The sequence below is a fragment of the Mus caroli genome, chromosome 14 (assembly GCF_900094665.2).
Source record: "Mus caroli chromosome 14, CAROLI_EIJ_v1.1, whole genome shotgun sequence".
Taxonomy (NCBI): Eukaryota; Metazoa; Chordata; class Mammalia; order Rodentia; family Muridae; genus Mus; species Mus caroli.
This window is the reverse complement of record NC_034583.1, coordinates 85,612,630-85,621,222: the sequence shown is the minus strand read 5'-3', so window position 1 is coordinate 85,621,222 and position 8,593 is coordinate 85,612,630. Positions and strand designations below refer to the sequence as shown.

The 8,593-nt window shown below is 33.9% G+C and overlaps 1 pseudogene; it reads right to left on the bottom strand.

Annotated features, from left to right (window-relative positions):
• Positions 1–1,090: 1,090 nt before the first annotated feature.
• Positions 1,091–3,634, bottom strand: LOC110308996 (annotated as a pseudogene).
• Positions 3,635–8,593: the final 4,959 nt, after the last annotated feature.

Here is an 8,593-nt window from a genome sequence, read left to right as displayed (position 1 = left end):
CCAGGAGTATAAAGACCTCACACCTGGCTTCTAAGAATATAGCTGACCTTAGATAGAGCTGGCTTTGTCTCAGTTGTTTTATTGCCCAGTTCCTGCAAGTCTTTATGTTTGCATTCCTCTGTTTTGTGTAAGAGTCATTAAGCATCTGGTAACCACTATGTACCTTGCTGATGTGTCACCTAACTTCCCTATTTTCTTCTGTATTAAAAATAGGATGCTTGGTTTGACAAATTACATTCAGATACCACACTCCCTGTGTCCATGTCTGTTTGTCACCCTTTCGCTGACTCCTGCCCACCTGTAACAGGACCCCAAGTTTTCTTGCGGATTGAGGACCCCAGTGAGGTCTGTCTGCAGCAGGTGCATGCCTATGGGATGGACCCCCAAGTTCAGCCAGTAACTGGATGGCCTTTCCTTAAGACTTTGCTCCATTTTAGTACCTGAATTTCCTTAAGACAGGAACAACACTGGATCAAAATTCTGAAGAAGGGTTGATGGCCCCATCTCTCCTGCAATATAAATCCTTCTGCAATATAATAACCAAAACACTATTTATAGAATATAGGAAGAATATTAAAACATGTAAAGGAAAAAGGCCAAGCAACATATAAAGGGAGGCCTATAAGAATTACACATTTACAATGTAATATAAATTGTTTTTGTACTCACAGACCACCAAACTCCTTTTAACAAAATCATCCACAATGTGCATGCTTTGAATTCATGGGGACCATTTCTCTCATGTCATGTTTCTGATTGTTTCTAAATACGTATAACATTATACTTTCTGAATCTCTCACTTCTTATAAATACTGACAATATCACCTCTATGATTTCTTGTTATGTTTTTCTAATATAAAGTGCCTGTTGATTTTATTAGATCCTGCTTTTTGTCTTTTTATTACTTAACTCTCAAAGGTGATACTTCAGCATTATAAATAGTACATTCATGTTTCCTCTTTACTTTCCTCATTATTGATACAATGTTCCTTAATACAAATATATCACACAATGAGTATACATAGACACTATACAACACTTATCTGAATGTTCTATAATGAGAGGAAATATGAATAAGAAAAATAATTTTTCATTTGTGAATCATAAGGTGAAAATTTCCTCTCAGAACATCAATTGCAGCCAGAACCCCATCGAGCTCTCTTGCACCATGGGAGGACACAATGGTGCCTTGGACATTGTGCTTCCCTGCTAATTCTGTGTCCTCTTTTGTTAAAATCCCTTTGAGGATAATGGGTAACTGATTTATACTCTGAAGCAAGTAGAGATCATTCCATCAGAAAGATGTACTGGGTAAAGATGTGAGGGCAGACTGTGTGGACTTTCTCTGGGGGATCAGAGATCCTTCAGCATTATGTTTGCCTCCAAATTCAGCTGGTTTCTCCTGTTCCCTTGCCTATTGCCAAGTACAGGCATATCTACAGTGATCACCAAAGCTTTGAAACCCAAGGCTTCTATCTTCTGAATCATCTGCTTGTTGAAGTTCCAGTCTGACTGCATATAGATTTGGAACCAAGGGAAGTCTCCAGAATCAGCAGCAAGAATGTCTTCTGGGATATAGCTGGTGTAGCTCTAGCTGTGTTCTTTTCTCTGTCCGGACAGGCAATCTAGTGAAAGTCCATGGGTGAGATGCAAATAGGGGCATTGCTCTCTTCTCCTTGGATTGTGGTCCTGGTGTCCACCTTTGACACATCTCTCATGTATCTGGGGTGGAGGCAGATTCTTTTGAGTGATGCTATGTTGTCATTGTAGGTGATGCTTCTGTCAGCTTCTATGTTAACAAAGTCCCAGGAGGACTTAGACAGCTGCTTTTGTGCATGTGCCTTGAAGTCTGCCAAACATACCAAAGGCTTTTCTGGACCAGTAATTTATCCAATAGGAACAAGAAAACCAAGATTAACAGCTGCAAAGATGCTATAGATATTGCTGGGATTGATCACAGCATTCATGACTCATACACAAGAAGAATAGTTTGTAGTCCAGCTCCCCAACAATGGTCAGCAGCAGCTGTTAATGGGAGTCCAAGTATTGGCAGTTTCTCAGTCACACAAGGCAAGCACACAAAGAAGAGCAAATCTTCCTTCTTTCAATGTCCTTATGTAGTTATCCAGCAGAAGAGATCTTCTGTGGCTCAGATTAAAAGTATGTTCTTTGTCCCAGATGACCTTGAAGTCAGAGATCTCCATGTCTTATTCTCCTAGGATTCATAGTCACTATGCCTCCAGATCTCCATGTCAAGATCCAGGCCCGAAACTTGTATCTCCCAGCATCAAGATCAGGATCACAGGTGATCATTACAATTCTGATTTGTAGTTCATTCCAGATATAGTCAAGTTGACAACCAGGAATAGTTACTACATTTCCTTAAGGTCAATTCTTAGGTTAGTGGTGATATTTAGTCTAAGAACCTAGCAAAATCAAACTTATAGTCCTATTATATTTCTGTATACCAATAGTGTAAATCAGAACCAATTTAATATAAATTATAATGAATTACAAAACCTGATATTAAAATATGTAATTTAGAATCCAAATTATATTCTTACAGAGAGGAAAAGAGTTATCTTCTTCTCAATTAAACAATATAAGGATAATTATTTTTTAAATAATTTTAGAATTGGATCCACACATATTAGTTATTAATTATACTTTTCTATTCCTCAGTAGGAAATTGACATCTATTAACTGTTTCTAAAATGTATTTATAGTTGTGAAAATAGTACTTACACAAAATATATTATTTTTTATTTCCCTATAAATGTAATATTAAATATATTAATTAAGAAAATGTGAGGAGAAAAGTGAAAGTTTGATAAATTCTCATTTTCTGTGAATTGAAAAGGTTCAGATTTTATCATAAGTGAAATATCACTCATTTTATTGCAAATTATTTTTATATTAGTAGCATCAAGTAAAAACTATTTTACTTGAAATGTATGCTATTACCGATGTTACTTATTAAATGCTATACATAGTTAACCATGTCCATTCTGACTATTTTTATGCATGTAAGTAGAATTAACATTATGAATAACTGAACAATTGCTAACATAGTTTCTGTAGTTTCAATAAAATACAATACTTCAGGTGCAGCTCTTTCCTTGGACAATAACATTTCCTTCTGGAACAAGGATGGAGATTCCAAGACTCAGATAGCTGGTGGAATTCAAAGATGTACCCACCTTGTACCCAAGCAACTATGACAGGAACAGGTTTGTAAATGTGGGTGAGTGATGGCAGGGGACAGAGTAAAGTTCAATAAGTCTCAACCTTACACAGAGAACTAAGGTCATCTAAAGAATGCTGAGAGTGGGAGAAATAGTCTTCCTCAGGAAAGAAACGCACCAAGTGCTCATTCTATACCAAATGTTCAGTCAGGAATATGAGAGACAAAGTAGGTATGTGTAAGAGTTTGCACGGAATAAATGGAAGGGAGAACTTGTAAAATTATTATCTAAAATAAAAAAAAAAAGCATTAAAAACTTAAATCTCGGGAAGTGCCAGTCACATGATTCACCCACAAGAATTACGCACCAGGCAGGAAGAGGCAATGCTGCAAAGATGTTTTCTTTGTCAGAGAACTCCAGAAATGCAGCTTTGATGAATCATCATACATGCTAAAGTGGCCTTTTCAGTACAGTGTTTGACTCTGATTCCAGCATATTCCAAAAGTAATCCTGACAAAATCATTGGTTTACATAAGTAAATTTGTATCTTTGTTCTGAAATCGTGTTTTTTTGTTTGTTTCTTTAGTTTGTTTTTGTTTGTTATTGTTTGTTGTTGTTTTGTGGAGAGTTAACTGTGCTGCAATACTAAATATGTCACACAACAAGACTGCAGTGTGACATTTATTTACTGCAGTGTGTACTACATATGAATCTCAGTAGATTTATGTCCACTGTCATTTAATTACCCAATAATATAAGTTCTGTTCCTTAGGAACCTGAATCTTTTATACTTTACTCATATTTTTTTCTACATCTGGGTTGCAGGTAGATTAAGTCATTGATAAGGCATGATAGAGAAGAAATATATTAAAAAGACTAGGCACACAAACAGGGCTCCAGTTCCTTCATTAAAATGTGAACCTGAAGTGTTAGAACTAAGTGGGTCTTGTAGTTTACAGTTTTCTAAGTTACTTTCTCTCTGGAATAATATAAATTACATTTATTTATAAAGTATTTATATTTATATATTTATATATATTATTTATATAATATATATACATATATATATATTATAAATTTATTTATAAATTACAGAGCAGTAACTTCTCCAAGTGTTTCTCCTATAGGAACTAGATACAGAACACTGAAATAACCCTTCTTATTTTAATGACATATCTGCTATATTATTTATATTGTTCAATAAATACATATCTCCTGACCTATACAGCTATATCTTAAAACAATTGTTTAAGTTTTTAGTAATTATATTATAGAAACATTTGAATATCTCCTTGTATAGATGAATGTTGAAGCAGGAAGTGTTTAAGTAACCCAGCTGGTAGTGCAGTAAAATAAGATTTAAATAAATCTGATAAAAATGTAAGATTTAATCAACAAACACATATTTACAACTATCTATGACTTTATTTCCAAAATTAGTCGTGAAAAGAATATTAAACTAATACTTTTAAAGAATATTTGCCACAAATTGATTCATTTAATATTTGTAGCAATAATACATGTGAAATATTTTAAATGAAAGTTTCGACTCACCTGTGACCAGCCTTTATCAATGAACAATAATTAAGGAAGGTTTTCAATATCATCTATGATTAGCTGAAAGGAGTTATGAAATAAGGAGCAATTGTGTTAGAAGAAAGGAATTATGAAATAGTGGTCAAATGTGTTAGCTGATGTACCTACTGGAAAAGTTTCAATATCATAGAGAGTGAAATGGGGTGTCTCTCAACAGACGCACATAGCTTTAGAGAACTTGAGGAGAAAAGCCTTTATGATGTCACACAGTATCGACTCTAAGCATAGGACCCATGTTTTTGACTTTTTTCGAGCAAGTAATCTTTTTCAAGACCTTAGATACCCTCTAGCTTTATAAATAATTAAGCATGGTATGACTAATTTTTCAAAAGAATTAATTCTCTTAGGGACTATGCATGACTACATTTGAATTCTCTCCTGAAGGTAAGAAAAATGGTATGACAAAACTCAATCTGTTTCTTGACAACTGATAATTAAAAATAAAATTGAACTCACCATCTCCGTACAGAATTTGCCTGTGTGCATGTAGTTATCTTGAAAAATATAATTTCTTCCTGGATAGCTTTGCATGGTACTGATGACTGACCTATTCAACATCTCAGGGGGCTTCTCCGTGAGGGAGCAGGCCCTGACCTCATTTCTCAAATCTCACTTCCTACTGTGAGACTCAATAAAGGTGCAATGGAAAGGACATGTGTTTATGACACAGAAGATGATTTGTATCCCTGAGTAAACCTTTGACCCATTTGCAGATCAGCTTCTTTGAACCTCTCTGGCTTCTATATAGCAATATTTACAAAACTCTGGGGACCATATTCATTGTTTTCTCCTCCCAGGATTAGATTTAATTCTTGACTACATTTGAATTTTTCTTTTCTTATTATATCTACTTTTTCTAGGCATCATAAACTGTACTTACTGAAAATATTTAAAACTATTAGGTCTAATCTGGATATTTAGAAACCATTACATGAATGTCAGATGTGTAGACACAAGGCTGTGTTATTTGTAATTCTAGTTGAGTTTCCAAATTTCCCTGAAATAAAATTTTTATGTTCAATTTCAGTGTTCAAATAAGCCTACTGTCTTCTAATATTTATAAGTATTTCCTTTGATACTTAAGAATAAATTATTCAAGTAGGATTTATAGCCAATGAGAATAGATTGCAATAAAATAAAATATTAAAAATAAATATCAAACATGTCTCTTACTAAAATCCTAATCAAGAATAATCCCTGATACACTCATATTCAAATTACCACCCAATTAAAGTTCATTCCAAAGAGTTTTGGATACCATCAAGTTACTTTTAACTCTTATGGTCGTTTGAAAGAGAATGGTCTACACAGTTGTAAAGGGAGTAGCACTTTTACAAAGTGTGGCCTCCTTAGAGTAGATGTTTTCTTGTTAGAGGAAGTTGTCACTGGTGATGGGTTTGGGGTCTCACATGCTCTGCTCCTTTTCCAGTGCCAAATCTGCTCTCAGATCACATGCACTCTGTTATTCCCCTCTCTCATTTTTCCTCAACTCTCCCACAATGATTCCTTTTTACATTCTTGGATTCTGACATGATAAGACTCCATGTCTTATTCTTGGAGATGGAAATCTCAGATGACAAAGAACAGGTAACTTTGGTCTTAATGGATTTGGGTTTACCTCACTCAAAATCATGCATTTATTTACGTAATAAAATGACAAGATTTTATTTTCCTTTACAGCTGAATACTATTAAATACAGTCTATGTATCACATTTTCATTACCCAATCCACAGCTGATGGATATTCAGTTGTTTACATTTCCCAGGTGTTGTGAATAAAGGAACAATGAATATAAAGGAGGAAATTTCTGTATACTGAAATGTGGGGTTCTTTATGAGTAGGCCAAGGACACTTTACATTTATGAGTGTAGCTGAGTCATGAGGTAGTTTTGTTTCTAATTTTGTGAGGAATGTTTACACTGATTTCTAGGGTCCAGGCTAGTTTGCCTTCCTACACATGGTGAATAATTTTTCAATTTGTCTCACATTCTCTAGCATGTTTGCACATTTTTCTTAATATACTATATGTATGTTAAGTAATCACATAAAAACTTTTACACATATTTTCTAGATCTTAAGTGTCAGTTCTGTCTTGTTCATTCTCCCACTGTTTTATCATCCTCCTTCATCCCACCCTAGTTACACAAACACCTTTCTTTTATATTTTTTAAATGTCCCCCTTTATAGGATCTATGGCATACTCTCCCGCTCTCCTTTTCCCTTCTTACCAGGGACCCATTCTACTTTTCTTGCTTATCCAGTCACATCATCTTATAAACTCAAATCTAAAAATTGGAGCCAAATTTAACAAAGGAGAAACAGCATGCAGAATTTGTATTCCTGGGTCTGTGTATTTTCCTTCGGTATAAAATTTTCTGATTCCAACCATTTAATGGAAAATTAAAATTAAGTAGATCAGTAGATCTGATCTACTTCTTAACATCTGGATAGAATATTATATTGTATATATTCTACATTTTCTTTTTCCATTCATCAGCTGAAGTATATTTAGATTTTCCAGTTTCTAACTATTGTGAAAAGATATCAGTGAAGATGATTGAACAAGTATCTGTCGCATAAGATATTAAGTCCTTTGGGAATATATATTATATAGCAAAGAGTAATATAGCTATAGCATATGATAAATTTATTTTGAACATTTTGGAAATCCATCTCACTGACTTCTAGGGTGATGGTTCCTTTCTTTATGGCCCCATAAACACTAAATGAGGATGCTCTTGCATCATATCATTGTCGTCATTTGGGGGCAGTTATTTTGTATTTATACTTTCTGACTTTAGTAAGATGAAATCTCAAAGCAGTTATATTTCACATTTCCTAAACAAAATTACTACATGATACTTGAAAATACATGAACAGATAAGATATTAATGTGACAAAATTGTTAATAACCAGTTTTTGAAGGACATTAAAAATATACTTGAAGAAATCTGACTTTCATGGCTTCCAAGACTGCATCTTGATAAATAGCCTGTGTAAATTTTATGCAAAACAGTCTTTTCAAAATATGATACCACTCACACCAATGTTTTAATTTTAGCCAAACAAATTTTGTCATATTTGTCTTTACAGATATTTAGAATTCAATATTAGCTGATAATGCAAGGACTAAAAACATGTTTTGGGTGTAGAGAAATGGCCTTCACATTCCAAGTAAACCATCTCTAGCAGTGAGGGCTCCACTAAATTGCTTAACTGCTCAGCACTTCAGCTTCATCCTATGTAGTAGTTGAGAGGATTAAATGACATACAGCATGCAAAGTGCTTAGCACACATTACATGGCATATTAGCCACCTGATGACTTTTTAAGGTGCTATTACTATTATCACTTCAAATGCAAATTGCTTACATACATAATAAATGCAGCACTGTAAATGCACTTTTCATCCTACCCAAAGCAAGGATTTTAACCAATTAATCACTGTACATTCTAAGGGAGAAAGTTTTACCAACAACTTAAGGTTCTTTTCCACACATATATTAAGGTTGTTTTTATTTTTTGTATGACTTAAATATGAGGTGAAATATCGTTCACTAGAAGAAACTACTATTAAATTTCTTTTCTATGAGGTCAGTTTAAAATGACATTTTTTGAAACAATATAAATACAAAATTTCAGAGAAATCCAAATATATAGAGATTCCTAGTATTTTATAAATACATGTGGTAAAGACTGCCCACTCATACACATCTTAAAAATTGATGAATATTTGGAATTTCTGGCAACAGAGCAGTTGGAGAAAATTAAATCCAAAGAGTGTTAAAAGTGTGAAATTGTACAATCCCCTC